This window comes from Cloeon dipterum, chromosome 2, assembly GCF_949628265.1.
Source record: "Cloeon dipterum chromosome 2, ieCloDipt1.1, whole genome shotgun sequence".
NCBI classification, from domain to species: Eukaryota; Metazoa; Arthropoda; class Insecta; order Ephemeroptera; family Baetidae; genus Cloeon; species Cloeon dipterum.
Genome location: NC_088787.1, coordinates 32,876,768 through 32,899,959, shown reverse-complemented (window position 1 = coordinate 32,899,959; position 23,192 = coordinate 32,876,768). Strand labels below are relative to the sequence as shown.

The 23,192-nt window shown below is 40.0% G+C and overlaps 1 protein-coding gene across 1 annotated transcript in view; it reads right to left on the bottom strand.

Moving 5' to 3' along the window:
* The window catches only part of LOC135935589 (protein artichoke), a 76,568-nt gene extending 54,049 nt beyond the window's left edge, over positions 1–22,519 (bottom strand). The window contains exon 1 of the mRNA XM_065478044.1: positions 22,367–22,519. The gene's annotated coding sequence lies outside the window, so the exon portion shown is untranslated. The remainder of the gene's footprint in view (positions 1–22,366) is intronic.
* Positions 22,520–23,192: the final 673 nt, after the last annotated feature.

Here is a 23,192-nt window from a genome sequence, read left to right as displayed (position 1 = left end):
CTGTCCACGCCGAAATTGGCCTTCCTTTTTGAGCCATTCTGATCAAAGGCTATTTTGCTTGATAGACTGGGGTTTGCTCGCGTTGCCAAACTTTTCTCCCCGAACTTGTTAGCCGCATAATAATAATAATGCCGGTTCAATTTGCGGTATTGCTCGGCGCCTGCTGCTGCTGAGAGATGAGACAAAACGAGCCGGGCTGCTCCACTGCCGCCTGAAATGAATTTTTGATTGGGGCTCTAAAGAAAACATACCCTGGAACGACTTTTAGGCGCTGTAAGTATCGATTTTATGCGTGTGTGTATTATATATATGTACGGCTTCTTTCCGTGCTCCATCTTGGGGCCATGTAGCCATTGTGTTTCCATACAATCAGAGCGAGTTGTTTCTTTAAATCAAGATTCAAATAAATAATCCTGTTCAGAAGAAATGAGACCACCGTTTATCTAAAATTATTCAATATTAACTCGGAAAACTTGCGGTAGCGAAGTTCTTTTCTTTGGTTTACAAACTAGTCCTCGTCCTTTCAATGGAATTTTCGTCACCCAAGGTTAAGAAGCATCAATTTTTTAAAATTATTCTCAATAATATCAATTGAAGTGTCTCTTACAGCAGCAAAACAAATCTGTGATGTGCGTGCTCATCAATTATGAGCGCGACTGATATTTCGCTGGCAGGCGGCGCGATTCCTGGTACATATTTGCTCAAGTCAGTGTGTTGAGTCGCAGCCGTTTTACCCACATGCATTATGCACAAAACCCGTGGTTTTCTTCAGCCGCGCCTCATTGAATCGCGAAAACACACGAGACGACGACGCTGGTGGCGGCAGGCAGCCAGGATAATTCACATAATGGCTGACGTCAGTCATATCGGAGTAAATATTTGCTCTAGCCCTACGAACACGGTGTATCTGGGAGCGGCTCATTCTCTATTAATGGGTACATCATCAAAGCAGCAATATTCGTCCGCCAAGTAATGTACTTTATGGTGAGAAGCAGCTCCTCGACATGCACATCTAATGTGTGCGAGCAAGAGCAGAAACGTTTTCATGAGAGGTGTCAGTTCGTTGGTGGCAGGCAGTTCTAGAGAATTCTCGTTTGGAAAGATGCTGTCTGGGTAGAAGAATTATCTTTAAAGAGATATCAGCAATTTGAATTTTCAAGACACTTTTATTCAAGGTGTATGTATCTAAAATTATTTCCATTAAAGCATAATGCCAATTAATTTTTGCAACGAAGTAAAAAAATAACTTATTACGGTTGAATAATACTCTGTTCGAATCTAATTCACTTTTCGATACCACATGAACATGAACTACGCAGTTTAAAGACTTTTGAGCCACACTTAAAATCAATTAAAGAACTGTATACAACTGCCGAAAACAGCTTACGCTGTCTAACTTGCCGTTAAAGCCTATTTAATAAAAACAAATATTATTTTAAGTTTTTTTCAATCCATTAATCGGTTTTCAGGCGGTCTTTAATCTTCTTTGTAAAGCCTGTAAATTCTGGAATGAGAGAATGTCAAACCCTGTACACGCAAATAAATATTACATAAATGTGGCTCTGCTTTGATGTTTTTCCCCAACCTTATCCAAAAAGCGGAGTGTCTCTCATTCAGATTTATGATCGGCGACGATATTGCCGTTTTACCCTCGGCTTTGTTTCGAATGTCGTCGACAGAATGATCAAAAAGGGATTTGCAAGAGGGCAGTTTTGGGTTTCACGCATGGAAATTCTTTTGGTGCTCACTCGGAGTGCTGGCTGCTGTGTCGCCGCCGGCCCCATTTTTAGATAGGCAGATTAAAAATGAAACGCCGCTTTTATACTTTCACGCAAATGGGCGCTTGCAATTTATTCCAAAGCTTTTCAGCCAGCTAGCCTTCCCCGTTTGTGTGTCATTGTTTATTTTGAATCTCCGCGTGCTATGTGAACTTGCTGGAAAGGCTGATATTTATGATTTCAAAGCCGGTGTACGAACGCTCTGCCACTGGCAATCCGCAAACAATGTGCTTTACAGGCCGCAGATTTTAACTTTTCAAATTATTATGGTCCATTAACAGGTGCTTATCTAAACAACATGTTTTCATTTGCTAAAATGTGTTTTGTTAGAAACCTGCAAAAGCACAGTCATTTCCACATCCCCAGTATTTAAATTATTATTAATTGTAATTGGTAGGGGGTTTGTTTCAAAATATTAAACTAAGAAAAACTAATGAGAATGATAGATTGGTGAATTAGAAAGATAAAATTTGCCGAAAACTTAAAAGCAGAAATTTTCAACGATTGATCCACTATGGGATTAACAAATCGAAAGCCATTAAGACTTTTCATGTCAATAATCTACTAGAATTTCCTTTCTAAACCACAATTAGATGTAGTAAGCGTAAGCATGAAATGCTGACGAGTTTTAAAAATATGTCAGTCAGTCGATAAGGAAATGTTTAGCACGATATCTGTGGAATTTGACAAAAGCAGGATTGTACCCACCAAAACACCATGCGCCAGTCGCTCACAAAGTAAATTAACCCTCGTGCTACCTCGCTCTCTCCAACAACGGAATAACGAAATCAAAAGTGAAAATACAGCCCATGCGATTCCGCGTATTGTTTTGTTATTTCGGTCGTTTTTGTTGCATAACTGGATGATCTGATTTGTAAGCTGGAGTACACAATGTCATTTTGGGGCTGATTTCGCCACCGCATCTGTTGATAGCATTTTTGACATGCGTTGAAAGCCAGAATTACGCTCCCTTTCCCTCGTCCTAGCACTTTGTGCCAAACCGCAGGATGAAACAAAGCGAGCGAGCGGTGCACAATTCTTCACTACTTAGCAAGTACGACTGTACTTTGTGAATGGGAACACTTTGTGTTTGTCACATCTCTCTCTCTCTCTCTCTCTCTCTCTCTCTCTCTCTCTCTCTCTCTCTTTCTCTCTGTTGCTCGCGTTTATTACGACGGCGGCGAAGGAGGCAGGCAGAGCGGCAGCTATGCAAACAACAGAGAATTCGCAAACGCACAGACGACGAGTGCGGTTGGCAGGTGCGCGCTGCTCAGAGTGAGAGACGCGCCCGCGCGCTCTCCGCTCCACTTGCTTTTCGTGGATGCCTTCCCGGCCGGGCCTTTGATTATTATTTGGACGTGCGTTTGGAAAACTTGCGGATTGCGTACAGAAAACTGCTGTCAAATTCCCCCCGTGCCGCGAGAGGAATGGAAATTATGGTCAAATTGGACACGCAACATGAAAGATGAGACCGTATCTCCCCCTCTTCTTTTCGGTGAAAAAACGTCGTAAATGCAAAAGCCAGAAAGTTTCACTCGAGGGTTGCTAGAGAGGAAATAAAATCAGAAATGCTCTCATTTTACGATGACATTGATTGATTAATCAATCCGCAGTGGGTGAAATGCGTATGGGAAGAGCGGGGAAGCGCCCTAAAGTGGCGTCGTTATTGTGAAATCAAAACCTTCCTCGCAGTACGAACACAGACACGTCAGAGTGAAATAGAAGATTTTAAATTTAGAATGGGGAATTTTACTGGAAAAGTTCCGCTGATTGCAAAGTTGATCGCCTCTATACCGAGAAATATAGCCTTCATTCGATTTATGGATTCGCCTTAATCTTGTTATTTTTGGGGTTGGGAATTTTAGACGATTGACTTTATTTTTCTTTGCGAATGATTTATATTTAAGCAGTAAATGAGCGTGAATCACGCAATTTTAAGACTTTTGGACCACTCTTAAAAACTACCTTCGAAGCCCAATCTGTAAGCCGTTCAGAACCGCTAAATATGTATTACGTGATTCGCTATCAAAGTATGACAAACACCTTAAAAAAGGGTTACACACGGTTACACATACTAGTTGAATTGGGGAGTTTGCCATGAATTGTTTATAATCAGGTAGTTTACCAATGAATGAAACTGTTACTTGTATTTCTGTAACATGTTCGTTTCGTAGACTTAGAAAAAAAATTAAATTAAGCCAATTTAGTGCAAATATTAAAGCCAATTTAATTCAATTCTTTTTTATTTCTCCAAATAGGTCATATTATTTTACAAACATTGAAGTCAAGAAAATCACATTAGGAGAAATAAGGCATTTGTAGTTCTAGCGAACAACCCGCTGAAACTCGTGAATAAAATAGTAGCAAAATTTCACAACTACTTTAAAAACTAGCCACACTACAGCCTATGCTACATTAAATCTACATCATATTTGACATCACATACAATTTACAATACTTGGGAAACTGGGAACTTGGACACAATTTAATTACGGACGGGAGGGAATTCCACTGTTGCGCGATTCGGAAAGAAAACGAGTTCAATCCAAGGTAAGTGCGCGTTCGAGGAGGAATCAGTCTGTGCTCGTCGTCCGCATTTCTCATTGTTCTGCCCACCATGATTCGCTCTATTGCGTCCATGTCAGTTTCTCCATGAATAAGACATTTCCTAAAGAAATTCTAGTTTTCAATGCGATAATCAAGAAAATTTAGATTATCTTGTTGTTTGGTCCTGTATTTGATCAAATTGGTTGGGTTTACACATCGGAAATTCATGCTTGAGCCGAGTTACCGTCAAATTTTGTGCTGCTAAGAAAATTTCAAGGTTTTTTTCATTTCTGGACATAATTGTTTCAATCCTGTTGAGAGCTAAGGAGTCAGTTGCTAACCTGTAAATGAGATCTGGGAAGAGCTTTTAGCAAAGAAATATTGAAACCTTGTAATTAATTTGTCAAAATTTACTAATAAAATATCACAAATTTGACCGTCAATCTCTTTTTAAAAGCTAAAACCAAAATTCGTAAAATAAATGCAATATCCCGAAAGAGGATTAAATAGGGGGAAAAATAGAGAGGAAATTATTGTAAACTGTCTAAAACCGTCTAAAATTCCCAACCCTAGTTATTATATATATGAAATTCTATGTTTGTTATGATTCCCTTTCTTTGCTGGGACTGGCTGTAGCGGCGTTGACTTTGGAGGTTTTAGGAGAAACCGTAAACTACTGAATTGCGTCTCTCCAACATTGGCGTTTGCTGACAAACCAACAAAACGTTTACAGCAGGCGTTAGGCTATATATACAATCCATTCATACAGTTGTGGACGGCAGCAAGAGCGAGAGAGCGGGTAGGATTCGCAATTTCGCGCACAAAACAGCAATAACAATAACTTTCACTCTAAATTTTGTTTGGCGGCGCGCGCTGCGTGAATGTAAGTGCGATTAACACCCTGAGCAGGCACAAAGCGAATTTATCTGGCAATTCCATCTCATTTATGGGTTGCGCGAAAGCGCTGGCGATGCAGCATAAATATTGCCCATCAATAAACACGGCGACGTGCGTGCTGTATGTTTGAAAATACGGCAATCCAGTCTCGTCGCCAGAGCGTTATTGCACGTTATAATTTGGCTCACTTGGTGGGCGTGTGCATTTATTAATACAAAAGAGCCACCGCCTTCGTTTCGTCGCCGCTTCCGAATAATGCGAGACTACTAAAATACGTATTTATAAAACTCACGCTCTCACAATACATAATGCATGGGAAATACGGACCGCTAACCTTATCATGCAAATTAAGTTTACCATCAGCGAAAAGCTACGCTCGCTTCGTGATAAATATGAATTTTGCCTCGGTTTCCGAAATTATTTTTGCTGCCCAAGCATGTAATGAATGATACACACACAGCCGCTTTTAAATTAAAAACCACCATCTGTTGGTCGTGTAAGCGGGGCGAATTTATTTTTTCTCTCCGACTATTCTGAATAAATGAAATATCAATAAAGGCCGGCGCGGTAAAACCGAGAGACTCCAACGAAATGGGGATGTGGAAAATAGCCGACCTAATTTCGAAGCGAACGCAGAGGTAGTGTGGCAAAAATATTGTTTGATATAGCCACTAGAGAATCAAAAATAGAGTATGAGAGTTGTTCAACATAAAAAGTCAATGAAAACGTTGATAACTAATTGAAGAAAAATTTCCTAAATGGAGGTGGAAATTTTCCATTAATGTGTTCAGTCAGGAAGTGAAATTTAAAAATTTAGCAATAGCATAATCTATTTTGTATTGCAATTTCGGCTAATCCCAAGCCTCATCAGCAAACCAGACGATGGAAGTACCCAGCAGCCTTAGGCAACATCAAATAACGAAATGACTGAATAATATTTATCCAATTTTGTATCTTAAATCTGGGAAAGCTCTATAAATTTTTCTATTGTTGGACCATCAGCATTTGTTTGTGAAAATCAAGACTGTAATATCACGCGAAAATTTTGGGAAAATTAATTGAGTTATTGCTGACAATGAGGCCGCCCATTTATCATCGATTTGTTTTACCTTCAAATGATGAGATTGTTGTTTCACAGACATTTAATGCTTGGATAATTACAACGCTAATGAAATCATTGGACTGTTTTTCACGCCCCTACTGAACAAGTATACCCCCATTTCGATCGGCTGCTTTGTGAATTATTCTGCCGTTTCGGCTCGACTTGTTTATGTAGTCGTGATTTATGAGTCTTGGAAGCTGGCGACATAAATATTTGCTCTCTCCAGAGATTGTATCTTCGCGGGAAAATTGCCATTTGAAGATTTTTCTTTGGACAGAGCTCGTAATGAAAAGAGGAGACGCGTTTGTGCTCGACACACAGATGCGCTGCAGTTTCAATGCCGCTCATCCGTATTGAAATGTGCCGACTGAAGAAAGTCTGCTTTCCTTCTGCCTCTGTTGGCAGTGAAAAATTTATTTGAGATACGTGGCATGGAGCAGCTGGATTTATTGATTGTCTTTTGATTAGAACCATATTTCGTGGGCGTAGATCGCGGAAAATTGGAGCATCAAAATGAATTCGATTCCACTGACGCTCACCTCGTGAATGTCATTTTGTATTCTCGTCTCAACGTTTAGCACTGCCCTGCAATTATTTTGTTCACAAGTGCATGTATGTGCATGCAATATTCAAAGCCTCGTGGCACACAAAGGGCTCAATCTGCAAAAAAAGTATATTTCTGTGTGTCACATCTTTTAGACTCCATTTGCATAATGACAAGAGCGAAATTTCATGCAAATGTGCTGCCAGGCGGAGCAGAAAACTAAACCATTTGCATTTTAATATTGACCCACACGTGTAGATTCAACTGTTTGACCCTTTTTTACATTAATATAAAAGAGTAGAAGTGTTAAAAAAACAACAGATATATAGAAGCAGAGGTAGACAGTGCAGTTGAGAAAGGAAAAACAAACAGTAAACTTTCTATACACAACCACAGAAATCTCTAGCTGAAAAAATCAATTTCGACGGTTAAGTTTGCCTAAACTTGGGCATACCAATAGTAATTGTAGAGGTAAGTGCTCGGCGGTGGGCACAAAGTAATCCAAAGGGCGATGAAATAACTTTTTACTGCGCGCTGTTAAGGAATTTCCAACAGCGCGGCAGCAGCAGCAAGTTCAGACCAACCGAAGAACGAAAGCAATAAAATTTAATAGAAAACTTTGGAACCGCCATAAAGGAGTCATTAGAGCCATTAAACATAATGATGGAGCCGGCCCATCCAAAATCGCACGCTAGAGGTGGAATTTTGATTTGACGTTCTCGTCTGCTGCGAATATAAGTACGCGCGTTCGAGATCGAGTCATTATATTGCTGTATTATGCGCCACGCTCGGCTCTCGGATTTCATGCAGCCAAGAAGCACACTCATATGCACACAAATCTATTTGGCCTGATCGCAATCTAAATTAACGGATAGACGCACACGCTCCGACTGCAATCGAATGTCGGACAAAAGAGATTACAACTGGGCCGTTGAGTGGGCGGTGTTGCTGGCTTAATCCAAAAACCAAGCACCCGGCGTCTGCCGAAAATACTCGCGCTCAGACGGGTAATGTGCTCAAACAATGGGATTAGGTGGGGTTACACACTACACGCCTCTGGGAATTTATTTGAAAGGACCGAATTGAATCTCGAAACGGATTGCTAATAATAATCTCGTTTGGCAACCAGGTTTACAAATGTGATTTCCCCGCAACACACAATATTTAATTGTATACAAATGATCATTAAAAGTTTACGATTCAGAACGTTTTTTAGTATATAAAATTCATGTCATTGGTAGCTTTTTCAATTCAAATGTTGAAACATCCTTTGATCTGGAGCGAGTGCAAAATTTTGGATGCGGCTACTAGTTATAAAAGTCGGATTCGGGTTACGTGTATTTATTTTTTTGTTCGCCGTCGATAACGCAGGTGCGCCAATTAGTTCCAAGCTGAAATGTAGCAATTAGCGCAAATTGGGTGTTTGATCCAACGCCTGCGAGCCAGACGGTCCAAATTGAGTTGTCAGTGCGCACTCTTTGTCAGAACGAGCACTGAGTGGGAGGGTAAATTAGCATCGATTGGTCGCAACAAAACAAACGGCCCCCATGCCGACTGCCTTATCTGCTCGCAGTCGAAACCAAAAAGTAAGTGCGCTGAAATTGAATAATCCACCCCTTTCAAGGCGCGGGCCGGGAAATTTTAATCAATAACACGCCGCGTGCCGGTCGATCGGTCGGCCGTTATGAATGCGTGAATAAATTTGTATTTAGAGCCGGCCCGCCGCGCTCGTTTCCCCCACGCTGCTGTGAATCTATAAAATTCACGTCACGCATACCTCCGCACGAGCTGCATACACCCGCCGGCGATCAAGTTGTAAAATTAACCCCCGAGAGCGACAAAGTGCCGTCGCTGCGCTGAATTAGCGCCGTGCTAAATGCATTTCTATATGATACCGATGCGCCAACTTGGCGCATAATAAACGGATTTACGATCTTTTTCAAGCACTTTACAGCCAACGGAAATCTTTGGACGGCAGGAAAGGTTATTCACGAGCGAAATCACTCTTCTGAAACAAAACTTTTATTCAAATTTTTTTGCACTTAAGGAACGGCGAGTTTCTTGACATGACGGAAGAAGTGTAAAAACAAAAATGCATCGCCAAATTAAACTAGCAATTTAATTATTTGTTGTAATGGTGCAACAATTACATGTGCAGATGAGCTTCCCGGCAATTGAATTTAACGATTATTTTAAATTAGAAATATTAACCATTGTGTGCTACAGAGGTGCTTTGATATTGTTTTTTTCACAGTTTTTACAAAAAATTTGAAATAAAAAAATATTTTTGGTTTAAAGTATAATTAATTTGTAAAATCATAACAATATTCTTAAGTGTTTTATTGAGCTGCCTTTTAGTTTTCAGGGTTTGCTCTTTTCGAGACATAATTCCTTGATATTTTGTGACCAATTTACAACAAAATGAAGAATTCGATCCTCATGGATATTTAAAAAAGTCCGTAGTTTATATAGTTTATTATTCTCAAAGGCCAGCCAGACGTGGAATATCAGAGGAGGCGCCTTAATTTTTGATGGCTGCCCCGCTCGCCGCTCCTCTGTATCGAGCCAAATATCAATTTCAAGAAGCAGACACCGAGCGAGTCACCTCCGCTTTTTCTTCTTCTCACAGGGGCAAAAAAACGCGCTCACAACTCACGCTCCAGCAGGCGATATTGCATTTTTAAATATTTAACCGCAGCACTCCACGGCCCCAGCCACCGTTCACAATATCCGAATGGACAGATGGACGTTCAACTTGTCAAATATGAATGTGTGCCGATATCGCTCCCAACACCCGCATGATCGAGCAGCGGCAAACAGCCAGCCACTGCTCTTTCTGATCGTGCCAAACGGCTTTTCACTCTCTCAATGCTTGCATGCCCGTACCGCGAAATTGTTCGCCCATAAATAAAAGAGGCCAATTAGAGCAAAAAAGTTCACCAACGAACTCGACCCCTCGGAATGGTTTTGTTGTTCATATTTATTTTGGGCGTGCATGTCGCACCTATATGTTCATGTTATCTCTTAGTTCAATTCATGCAGGCCCGTCGGGTTTTGTGTATTACAGTTAATCCAGAATATAAATATAAATAAAGAAATGGGGACAGTAAGATAAGTTTTTCAAGCAAGCAACCTGTGTATCATTGGTGGTAAGCGGGTTGCATAGCCTTTTTAAAGGTACGTTACACAACAAAACCTTGATAATTCGTTTGGTTACCTTTTGAGCTTACGCTCATACTACATTAAATTTGTTAAATCTCATCTGTTTATTTCGTTATCTCATGGTGCCTCGTACAAAAATAATACAATATTTAACAATGCACTTTATTTCCCAGTAATTTTATAAATTAGTAGTACCTTGTTGGAGTTCAATTAATTAATTAATTATCTAAAACTCATTTAGTTTAATTGTTCTTAAATCACCGTAAAAATCGCAGAACTTAACAACAAAAATTAACCTCAATATTTAATTATCAATACTGTCCACTATATACAAGAAGACAAATTAATTTTATTACAATTTTGGTGTGCAGTTTCAACCTAATTTTCCAGAAATTGCTAAAATGTTAGTCAAGAATTGCGTGCGTGCTGAAAACCAACCAGGCGTACAAAAGATGCTAGCTTTTTGAATGTCACTCCACAGCAAATGTTAAAACCAATTTCAACGCACAATGAAGATGCGAGAACAAACAGCATGTGTGTGTGTGTTTGCGTGAAAGCAGACACAAAAGCCAGCAGGCGACACCCCCGCAGGTAAAAGTGAGATCGGCTGCGGAGAGACAGAGCGAAGCACTGTTTAAGCTTTCTCTTGCCTCAGAAGCTGGAACGGGCCTAGTTTACATTCCGGGCTGTAGACAAATGCCAATTTTGCTTACTCCAATGTGATTAACAGCTGCGAGGCTTCACGTCCCGAGCACGATAAATCTTGCTCACGGGTGTGCGAGCGCCGAAAAAAATTGAGGCAGGTAAGTTTACACCCACTCGCAGAGCCATTATTTATTATCGCGCACACACGACTGCCCGTGAAAAATATGTGTCAGATAAACAGCAGTGCTGTGTTATATATGTATTTTTTTTCCAGCCGAGCGCTGATGCGCTGCTTCCCACCAATAAAAAGATACAATTTGATGGCGAGCATTTTTCAAAATGTGGACGAGCGGCCGAGCGAGTATTGATGCGCGCGTGCAGCAGCCGGGATGGCTTTGCCGCCAAGATTAATTAAAACGATTTCGGGGATCGGATTTTTACGCGAGTCGCTTTGTGCTTGGGCAATAAATCAGCTCCTTGCGCGGCAATAAATTTGGGCCAGGCGCCAATGGCGAAATGCACATTTCGATGGGATTTCAAAAAGCCAATTGAAAGGCTGAAAAATTGTGTGCATTGAGGGGTGAGAAAATGAAGTGTGATGATTTATCCGTAATTTATGTGATGTTCCAGCACCGAGGAAAAAATTACTTTTGCGCCGAGATTATCCCCAGAGCTTGAGTCGGTAAAAAATATTTGTCGAACATATGCATCAATTATATTTTCTGCTTTTAATTAACTGTATCACGTAACAATATTTTTTGCTTCAAACTTCATTAATTTGATTATATCCTCATGAGTAGGATTTTTTGTAGTCTCCCTTGAGGTACCCAGTATTTTTCATTTGAACATTTTCGTGATACAAAAAGCAGAAAGGCTTCAAATGGACTTGTGAGTTTTTTGTGAGAGGGAGTTTTTCACTGGATGGGAAAGTGGAGAGTTTCGCGAGATTTCATGACTTGCCAATTTTATGTTCCGCTCAGCAATGAGCGCAGCAAATTGTTTTCAACCACCAGAGATTAAAAATTTCCTGCAGCAAACACAAAGGCGTGGATTTCGTTTTACGAGGGGCCGAAATAGCTTTCTGTATATAGTACAATTATACGTGCGGCATCATTTTTTGTTTTAGACAATAAACTCTTAAGCCACTCATTCTCAGTCTATCCACGCATAGCATGTTTTAGTTTTCTTTGGAAATACTCTATTTATATCTTTGTACTAAGGTTAATGTCAGATTTTTCGGTATGAACTGATAATAATCAGATCATAGTTACCAAAATAAATCAATACAATAAGTCGAGAAAATACTTCCGAGCGTCGGAAGTTGGTTGGCTTAAAATCTTTGATTTTACCCTTGCCGGTATTTATACATGCCTTAAGCAAAGGGCAAATTAAAAACATAAGCTGACTATCATCATCTCTTATTTGAGCCAAACCCCTTCATTTTAAACCCGAGGGAATAATCTTCTGATTATCCCATCTTATGTTGATAGAATGATCTTCTCGAGTCTGCGGTTCGCAAATCCCAGAAGCAGAGTGCCCGCGTAGGCAGCCAGCTAATCAGCACCTGCGGGGAATTAACTGGTAGAAAGCAAGCCCTGATTACTCACTTCCTCCTGAGATCTTTGATCAAAATTTATACTCTGGTGCAAACTCACCGAGCACGTAGCACGGAGAGCGCCATTTGAAGTTGTGTTGTATGAATATTTCTGTTAACGAAGACCCCTTGGGCGCACAATGGATTTGCTTTGTTCAATATTTCACCGCAAACTCATCATCAGCCCGTCGAGCTGATTATGCCGAGCAGGTGTCCCGAGCAAAACTCTCGGGCGGAAACTATCACAACCGCTCACCAGCTCAAGACGTGCGTGCGAGTCAGCCCGCTGCTGATGAGCATGCTGAGATCAAAGAGCGAATATTGATGCCGAATGAGTTTAAAGAGCTCTCTCAAATAATTTCCTCCGTTCCTTCGCCGGATCAACAGCTCAGCTTGGTGGTCGGCGCGCCGACCCTTCCACCTCGTTCCGTCTTGTTTTATTCAGCACTCACTCGATAATACCCTAATTTCCCGCCGAGTCACGCGGGTTGCTGCCATACGTAAGGGGATCGTGATCTCAGGTGGGCGACGCTTTTCAGCTGTGATTGATGGGCTCAACCTCGAGTGTTGCACCTAGAGTGGTCAAACCGGATTCGAAATTAATGTTGGGGGATTGTCCAGCACTCAGACAGCATTCCGTGATATTTTTATGCGGGTTTAAAAGTTTATGCTTGTTTGAGCACGCGCTTGTCGGATTTGTTGACACTCGTTTTGTCGGTTTTTAGCGTAAATCACAAAGCCACCGACGCGTTGTTTGACACGCTTATTGATGATTCATATTTGCTCTAAAATATTTTCAAAAAATTTGGTTTGAAAAATATAATCATTAGTGAAAAATGTCCGAGCAAAAATAACAAAAGAGGGATTATAAAAACCACGAATCACAACCCCTACAGCATTTCATTCAATTCAAATTTTCGCCAGGAGGTGTAAAATTTTCGCAAAATTTTACAAAACAAAACAATGCATAAAACGACTTTATATCAGACAGCCTCTCGTAAAAAATATGTTTTAATTCAATATTGAGCATTAAGGAACTCACCGTTGGTGTTCCTAAAGATACTGTGAGTATTTATCTATTTTATTTTTTATAATCACCCATCCCATTTTGCATGTCTACATCCTCGCGTAATGCTGCTACAACTGAAGCACATTTGTGATATTACATGAAATCAAATGTGGCTACAAACGGGCAGGCAGGATGTTGGGCGGCAATGCCTATTTCATATTCACCAAGTGTTGCGGATGGAAAATTATGAACGGATATGCAAGACTTATTCGACGACTAAACAAATTTTCTAGTTGACACAATTGCATTATTTTCACAAGCTTTGCTCTCTACTGCAATTTACGCTGGAACATTTAAGTATTCTTCCCACAAAGTATGTTAAGAATCCTAAAATACAACTTAGATCTTGAGAGCACATTTAAATAAAACATTCTCTAATTTAGGTTGACCGTAATTTATTATTTTCAGTTTCAACGCAATGAAAAGTTATTGTGTCCCACGAAATCATTTTTCAAACAATTTTATATTAATCTGCTCTTCTTTTCAAGGAATTTCAATTCTATTTAATACGATTAGAATGAGCTCATTTATACTGCTGAAATTGAAAATATTCCATTAGACGATGGTTTAATTAATGAATTCGAAATCAACTTGATGATTCCGTCGTTAAAATTAATAAATATTAAACCTTTTAAAAATTACTTAAGTAGCTTGTCGGATTCAATTTAAATTTTTTTATTAGTATGGGATTTAAGATTACGACGTAAAGTAGTTCACTTGAATAACAGCAACCACAAGCAGCTGCTTTTTTGCTGGGAGACCAAAATTTTTGCGTCAGCTAGCACTTGCTTCGTCTCCATTCAAAACGGCTCTCCATTCTTCACGACCATAAATGCGACAGCAACATATTATATCGCACACGCATCACCCTCACACATAAAAAGACGCAAGCGGCAAAGCTTGCAATAAATCACGCCCATGAGAGCAAAGAACGTAGATGAAAATCACCGCGTTCGCTCCGTTATCTCGCGTCTGTCATTTCAGTTGACAAATATTGCTCGGAAATATATATTGAATGTTACGCCCATAACGGTTTTAAATTCATTTGGACCAGTCGTAAATCAATTGAGTGTGTAGAGCAAGTTTGGTTCGCATAACAAATTAATATCTTATTTTTTCTTTTTTAATGAAAGAAAATTTGGAATGGCTATGAATCAGGCCTGTATTACATATTGGCAGTTGATTGCACAATGCTCAGGGAAATTTTAGTCTCACGATACTAGAAAAAAACGTTCCAACCTTTTTCTTTCATTTTCTTTCCCATCATTTAGTAAACGACACAAACATGCAAAGTAAATCTGCAAGAGTGCAAGAAAAAATTTTGTTGATAGGAAAGAAATGTAAAATGAAAGCTAGGAGGAGGAGGCTTATGCTTTTGTAAAAGCTGCCTTTTACAACTACCAAATAATATTGCATTCCTCAGCAGGCAGCGCCGGGTGCCAAATTTGGGCCACTTTTTGTGCGCTCGCCGGCTAAAAAATTATGCAAACGACGTCTTCTCTCCGGATTTTTGTGCGGATTTTTGCTTGCTGGTGGCAGGCAGCAGGCAGGCGGGGAAATTTGCGGCCGCAGCACAAAACAAAGCAGAGAGGGAATATTAAAATGGCATTACAGCCGCGTCGCTTTATCACGGCTAACTGCTAAATAAATTTTGTGAACTCTGTGAGGTGCCGTGCTGGAATTACAACATAAAGTGCCGCCGTGTTTGTCGTTAATCTCACGCTCCAGCTGCTAACGATAAAGGGAGAGCGTAAAATTTTTAATGTCGCGTCTTCTGTCGAATCACGTCTTCGAATGCGCGTCTCATCCATTTCGATCACGTTTCTATAACGCGCGTTATTATACGACGTGTCCGTTTTCGACCTAAGTGCCCTGCCTGCGTCGCTTCTTGATCGCGTCATGTGTGTGTGTGGGTGGGAATATCTCGTTTCTTATATACCTGTTCCTCCTTTTCTTTTAATATTTCCTGATGTATGTTGCAAAAAAGTCAATTTTCGATTTGCGCACCGTTATAAATTGTATTTCAGCTGCCGTGAGCACGGATTTCAAAATCTCATCACAGAAAGTGTTGTTTGTTGCTATGGTGACGCGGAAAGTTTGGGGAAACTGAAACACGTGATCATCTCCTGAAACAAGACGTGTCAGCTATTTTTGACGTCTCTAGTAACTTGATGATTGGAAGGGAGAAAAAAGTATTCTCAATCCTGGTATCTTTAATGTGGAGCTGTAATTTGATATATTCCTTGTTATATATATTTAATATTCAGTAATTCATGCTTTGTATATACTTCCAGCCTAATCTGATTAATCTTCTGATATGCTGCTTACGTGCACGAAAGAAAAAAACAATTTTCATTAATTAACCACGGAAATGCATGATTCGCAATATCGTTAAAGTGTAATTTTAACGTGGAATAATCCTCAATATCGGTAAAAGAGTAATTTCACGTGAATTAATTCCTGATATCGAAGTAGTTTGCACATCAAAATATTGAGGAAATTTGAGTCGATATTTGTGGGAGTTTTGCTACTGTCGTTAATTATTTCTTATGGGAAGAGAAGAGATTTAAAATAATAAAATAGCACATCACAGAATGCCTCTGGGAGAAGGAGTAAATTTCAAACAGCCTTTTCACCACGGTAAATAAGACGCTGCTTGCAGCAAATTAAACGGGTTGTTTGCTTGGCACAAATTAATTTCTCGGTAATTAATTGGCAAACATTCGTCTTTGAAGAGGGAGCTCGCTTCTGCATCGGCTCCTCATCGCGGAGGCGTCAATTAACAGGATGCACGGAGTGAGAGAGCAAGCAAGGACGTGGAAAGAGATGGAGACGCTAGCTGTGTTACCAGCGAGAAAGGGGAGACAGAGAGCGCGAAACAAGGCGCTGCGCCAAGTGGGTAGAGGCGCGTGTAAGTGTGTGAGACTTAATGCAGCTATTTCGCAGCCGCTGTGCGTTTTCCTTTTTTGATAGTCTGAAATTTATAAATAGCGTGTCACATAATGAGTGCAGCATACTTTGGTAGTTTACAGCCGCACGCTTGCCTTCCTGCCAGCCGCCCGGCTGCGAACGGCCAAGGCTTGTAGGTCAAACTTGATAAAATCAATTCTTTGTGTGTGTGCGAGTGCTGGAGCGGCCCAATTCTTGTGTGTGTGTGTGTGTGTGCGAGTGCTGTACACCAGACAGCTTTAAACGCCACAACTGCGGAAAAACTGCTCGATACGCAGACGCTGCACTGCATTATTAACGACTCTTCGTGGAAATTTCATTTGCCAAAGTGACTGTCTGTTGAGATTTTAAGCCTAAACGTCCTAGTGGGAATAGCTAAGGTTTCCGCGCCTGCAACCTGTGCGTCAAAGGTGGCAAGCAGGTTGCATACGATTTTTAGGTGCGGTTTTATATATGTAATTATCTTTATTAAGAACCACATTGTTAATTTCAAAGGATGAATAATAAATTACTCAACATGGGAAAATACCTCACAAAAATTCACTCACTTTCGTTAATAGCCACTCACCCTTGTCAACTCCCCGCAGAGAAGAGCTATTACGTCAATTTTAGTTTCATAGAATTTCCTGCGCTTCTATTTCTAGTATCTATATTTCGCAAGCTTTTACCTTAATATCCTAATGATTGAGCAACATTTAATTGAGGTACATGGATTTTTTATGTGGCGCCTTCCGCCACAATTGGCGTAAATCTAGTTCATTTCACCCCGAATTAGTAGAGGGCAGGGTAACAGTGCAATTAGCGCGTTACCCTTACACCTCGCACGACCATGGTAGGAAATTCCGAGCGAGGAAAAGATACAGAAGCAGAATTTCAGAAATTATTAAGCCCGGAATAGGGGCAAGCAAAATTGTGATAAAATTCTTAATTTTGCCACTTAAATGTTTCGTGCATTTTTTTAAATTAATTTACAGTCTAGATCTTAACTATGAAGGATAAATCTACAAGTTTAATGCCAAATGTGATAGTTAAAAGACTAAAAGATACTTTTCCAATTTGGGCTCCTCGACACTCCACATCACGATATATATGAAGCAGAGTTTAACTATTTGAAAAATATATGGAATTATGAGAATTTTATGATTTTGTTAGAGCGAATGACGGGGCTTTACAACATTTTGCCACTGGCCTTCTTTTTCATTGTGCTCAGAAACTAGTGCAACTAATCCTTTTTGTACGGCCGAAATTTCTTGCATTGTGATTTTTTTAGACAAAGCACTACCTACGAGGCATAGTGGACAAAACAGCTTTAGAGTCTCATTTTGTAAAACTTTTTAGTTTAGAAAACTGCTTTTCGAACAAAAAATTAATCAAAATATACTTGAAGTTTTAATTGGAGCCACATTTGCAAACAATTCTGAACTAAACCCACAGTGGATATTTGAACAATAATAAGGTACGTTAATTACTTAAGAATTCTGCTTAACTTATTCAATGTTCCCTTGATTGTTTGATTTACTGCGCCAACCAAAAGTAATTACGCCAATTCTACGCGTCAGCGGACTAATTCGCGTCGTTCATTTCTTAATCAACGCTTGCCTCCACTTCCATTCTCAAGTTTCACTCATTAAACGAATTTCCCGTGTTCCCGAAGAAATGTATCCGCTCTGGAAATAACTCAGCGCGCGGCGCAAGCTAATTTGAATTTCGTTTGTGAGGGCAATTAATTAGCACAGCTGTTGGAAAAAATATTCCTGCAGCTTTGTGTTTTGCTTATTGCGGAACATTATTCGCGCGCGCCGTAGCTGCAACTGAAAACTCATTAATTTTGAGCTCGCGCTTTCGCATTCAAGAAGCGAAACGCACACGACACACAAACGCGGCCATTAATATTCGTTCCTAATTTATTCCACACACAAAATATAATCAAGCGCCGGAGTAACCATACCGAGTGTTAATGATTTTCTCACAAAAGACGCCACGAGCTCAATTCGAGCAGAAAAATTAATGTGCTAAGTGAAAGAAACGAGTGCCTTTTATAGCCTGCGGCCGGGATAGGAGCAGTACGACGGAGAATTTCATGATGATTATTATTTCACCACTCCATTTGGTCAAAACGACCAAAGGCAGATGCTTTTTTCTTAATGACGCAGACGAAGAAGACGGCGCGCAGATCCTCCTATTAGTCGCGTCACAAACTTTATAAAATGCTCCAGTGGAGACTCAATATTTAGAGTTTCCACGCTTTCGCGGGTTTGTCGTTAATGAAGAGCCATAAAAGGTCATCATTATTTACCCCATTCCTTGAAGCGACTTTTGTACTTTTATGTTACGTTTTTTGGCTTGTTTAATTAAAATTGAAAACCCTGACTTTTTAATTAGTTTTTGGGTGCTAACTTTATTAATTATATTTTTTGTAAAAGTTTTTCCTGATATATTTGTGTAAAATACTGTAGCTTGTTTGAGAAAAGCGAGTAAATTAATGGGTCCAAATTTTCCAATTAACGTTCAAAGCAGAGAAAAAATTTAAATCATTTCATTTTCAATTGAAAGATCCTAATTATGTGTATACTCAATTTATCCACGACTGTTTGACTCCAAGAAAATATCACATATTCTTTGTCAGTTCATTTTTTCTTACAGCTGGATAATTACATGGAAAATATCACATTAACCCTGGGATGTATTATTTTTATAAAATCATTTTCCAACTTTCCCTCTTAATGACTTTGAGCTGTATATCGGCATCCTTGTAGCGATGTTTGGGAAATGCAATTTTAAACTTCTCCAACGAAAATGAGCTACAAAATGTAATATTATCTTGGCCAAGAGCGAAAGAAAGTTGAAACGAGAATCGAAAGCAAGTCCCATCTATTCTCCTTCCAGTTAAGTACCACTCGTAAAGAAAGTTTGCAGATATTATCAGCCGATGTCGGGAATAAAAAAGATTACTTTGCTGTTGAAAGTTGAATGGAGTGCCAAGTGCGTGTACCGAATGTACAGAAGAGGGAGTAGAGACGCGCCAACGATTTGAATATTGAGGGCACGGACGCAGAGTGCTAAAGAGGACTAATGCTGTTATTGCAGCAGTCAGGGAGTGAGAGAGTGAAAAAGGCGAGACTATTACGCCGAGTCTGGCCGCCGGCGGAGTTCGCAAATGTGCACGTAGATCGCGAGTTCTTTCAGCAAACCATGGAACGAGGGCGAGAGAGTTATGCATGGCGTCTTGACGCCCAACTCCATTATTTTTTTCTTCGTTATTTTGCGCTGAGAAGATTGGAAGTTAATGAGGTGAAAATGCAGCAGAGCGAAAACGAAGCGTTCATCACGGCATAAATTTTTCTAATTATTAAGGACCGCTCCGTTTAATGCCAGACGAGAAGGGTTTGCTAAATAAATTCTGTATGAGGGAGGGAGAGTCATAATTTCCATTTTCCTCTTACTGACTGGTAAATACGAAATAATAATACTTGCCCCAGCAAAAAATGTATTCGGTCCATGGAAAATTTATCAAAAATTTATTCGTGAGTAAAAAATAACATTCTGTCAACGCGGTTGAATTTTGAATACAAAACCATCCGCTCTTGACTAAAGTACACCCTTCGAACTGTACACCCATTCACTCCTGATATCTCATTCAATTCGGGCGAAGATCGATACGGTTTATTGTAAATTGTGTATTCATTTTTGACGATTCGACGGCAGCATGGCGCGTTCGGAAAACAAATCTTCTTTTGCTCCTCGCCCAGTCTGCTTAAGCCGAAAAACGTCGGATGCTTTTTCTTTCAACTCGCGCGCCCGAATACAAATGGCTCTTTCTTGGGCATTGATTTTCGCCAGTGTGTTCCTTTGTGTGCATAACAAATGGGCGACAGACACCCTCCTCAGCAGATTCACTTTCGCCCGCTTCGACCCGTAAACATCAAGTTGTATTAGTGTTGCATGTATATGTGTACTTGTTGGCCGAGTTTGCGCCGGCTGGCTGCTCTCTTGATTATCGGAGCCATTTATCGCTGATCGGCTCGAGATCGTCACTTTCCTCCTCGCATGAATGTTAAAGAGAAGCGCAAACATATACATCAAAATGCGATTGGCTCCATGTTGTTTCGCCAGTTCGCTCCGTCTAAATGTATTCTCTTTCAGACAATATGTTTATTTATTTTGCTGTTCGCCTCCGCTCCAACCTGGTGCACGCAATAAAATTTCATGAACCTTCCTTGTTGAATTTTTAAAAATCTCCTTTCCCAGGAGCTCGGGGTTATTTGGCAATTGGAAAACATAGGAACAACGTCTCAACCTGCAGGTGTTTCGTTCTCAGAGAATTTACAAGGTTTAGGGATGTGAAACGTAGTCCTAGTCAACGGTCGCATCCATTCAAGCAACTATTTAAAGAAAATCAAATGCTTCTCGCATCAAGGTGAAAGAATTATCAAATATTATCTCTCGCTGAAATTTAACAGAAATGGATTAGTGAATTTTTGTGGGGAAAAAAGCTAACAATAAGTGAAAAGAAATATAATACACTGAAAAAGTGAGGATAAGCAAGTCAGTGCAACATTTTAAATTTAATTTATGTATTAGGTTTCCCTTGTTATTTGTATTCTTGTCGTGAATAAAATATTTCTTAGTTAAATTTTTAAATATTTATGTTTTGAGTTATTTCACATCAAATTTTAACGTGCGACTGTATTGCTGCATTTATGTATTAAAATTGAAATAAAAACGACTTGATCAAGCTAAATAATAATAATTTCTTAAAAAACTAAAGCACGTTTTACCCACCACCTTTTGTTTCACATCCCTTGCTGCTAGTGGATTCCTGCCGACGTGAAAGATTCCAGCTTTATTTGCACCCCGTCCGGGCGTTGTTAAACGACAAATAAACATTGCAGACGAATTTCCTCACCTGCAAATCATTCTACCTCGGGCTTTTATTTTATTTTGAGGCGTTACGCAACGAGCTTTACACGCGCCTTCAACAGGACTTAGGGGAAAGAAACCACAGCGGACCCCTTGTTAAATGTTGCACGAGACAATTTGCCAACGAAAAGGACTCCACCTAAGGGAGATAAATTCGAGCGGAAATCTCCAGCAGCACTCGCTCGAGCAGCCGGGCAGAATAAAAAGGGCCAACTTTGGAGCACCATCGCTCTCTGCCGCCGAGCGCCCGATTAATTATTGAAATAATTGTCGAGAATATTTAAGATTGGCAAAGTTTGCGCACAGGAGCTAGTAACGAGTTTGCTTGTCTTGGAGGAAAATATTGCATTATTGATGAGTCCTTTTCTGTTTTCGTCCGCGCTGTTGTTGACGCGCTCGCTGCCGCCTTCCGCGATAGTTGAGGTGCTCTAAGTATTCTAATTTATGACAACTCTCGCGGTATAATTACTTCCAGAAAGTTGGCTTTCTTTGATGAGTGAGTTGTTAAAGAGAGTGGAGGAATAGTTTGTGTACGCTTGGTCGTTTCCTTGTGAGAATACTGCTCGGAAAAAGAGGCCGAACGAATTTGCATTGCCTTAACTTGGGTCAAACAAAAAACTTTTCCATTTGCACCGCACGAATATCTAATTTACTTTTTACTTGGAGCGAAGCGCGTCAGCTACGGCACACAGTGAGTCCTTTGAGAAAATCGACTTATAAGCAAAAAGGAAAGCGGTCACTAAAAGCATTGACACGGGCGAAAAGTAAACAAGTGTTCTAAATTTAAACTGAATTTTGTGTTTTAGTTATACAAACTTGACCTTCTTCAAGTGCCTTTTCAAAGTTAACCTTTTCGTGTTAACTTGGTTTGGAAATGGGGGTTTCGATGGGAAAAATCCATAAAACGCACAGTAAATATATATGCAAGTAAATCTTAAAAATTAAGTAGAGAAATTGCCAAAAATTTTAATCTGGTATCAAGTTTTCTCCATTAGAAAAGTTGCAAATATCATTTTAGAATAAGTCCACTCACAATTCAGTATTCTACCCTGTCTATATGTATTCTTTTGTGAACTGAACATATTTTAAGCTTCACTCCGAAAAAGTGCAAAAATCGAAAATCTAAAAATTTCGCGTGCTATAAAATGAACAGACTTACCCGGTGAGGCATGATTCTCTGTCGAAAAACCCTGTCCTGTCTTCGAACTACACCATGGAGGTGGTGCCGCTGCGAAACAAGGAAATTGCGCTCGCTCGGGTTGCAGGCAGCAGGCAGGGAGTCGCAGTCGGCGAGGTGCGGTCGGGCACAGCTCCGCAGTGAGACTGATCCAGCGAAATCCTTGTGCCGCGTTCGAGTACCGCGCGCGAGTTCACCAGGGCGCAAGTCTAACCCGCCGAGCCATTGGCTGTAATGTTATTATGATGTTGTGGCTGTGGCTGGGTACAACTCAGCCGTGGAAAGGCTCGCGCTGTATGGAACGAATGCTGCTCTGACTCACTCCACCATTAGGGGCAAACAATCGCTAATTAGCGTCTCAAATTCTAGATTGACGGCTGACAAGAATTGTTGGTTCAGGCTTCCGCCATTCAGGATTTATAAAAGCTTTTCCGCGAACGCTTGGATCTCGTTATCCATTTTCAAACTGCACAGGCATCCACTAATAATTAGTTTTGAGAAATGAAGAACCCATTTTTCTTAAATTTGCGTGTAAATGATGTTACTTTCTTCGGCTTTTAGATACACTTATATTTGCCTTTTAAGTTTAGAACCTTTAAAATATAAGAGGCCTCTAACTATTAAATGTATTTTAAGTAACTGAATACCTTATTTAAATTTTCAGGAAGTTTCAAATGCGGTTTCTTAAAATTGAGATTTATATGGAAGTTAGGTTTTAAATTAAAACTTGCGTTACTTTCAAAAAGCCCTCACTTAAATTTCTGCTGCATGAGATTGAGGGAAGTTGTGGGTGATAAAAATTATAATT